This window comes from Triticum dicoccoides, chromosome 1B (assembly GCF_002162155.2).
Source record: "Triticum dicoccoides isolate Atlit2015 ecotype Zavitan chromosome 1B, WEW_v2.0, whole genome shotgun sequence".
NCBI classification, from domain to species: domain Eukaryota; kingdom Viridiplantae; phylum Streptophyta; class Magnoliopsida; order Poales; family Poaceae; genus Triticum; species Triticum dicoccoides.
Genome location: NC_041381.1, coordinates 598,778,327 through 598,778,567, shown reverse-complemented (window position 1 = coordinate 598,778,567; position 241 = coordinate 598,778,327).

Genomic DNA, 241 nt, shown 5'->3' with positions numbered 1-241 from the left:
GGGATGGGTGGCCCCACCCGGTGGACCCCCGGGACCCTTCCGGTGGTCCCGGTACAATACCGATGAACCCCGATACTTTCCCCATGGCCGAAACTCGACTTCCCATATATAATTCTTTACCTCCGGACCATTCCGGAACTCCTCGTGACGTCCGAGATCTCATCTGGGACTCCGAACAACTTTCGGTTTGCTGCATACTAATATCTTTACAACCCTAGCGTCACCGAACCTTAAGTGTGTA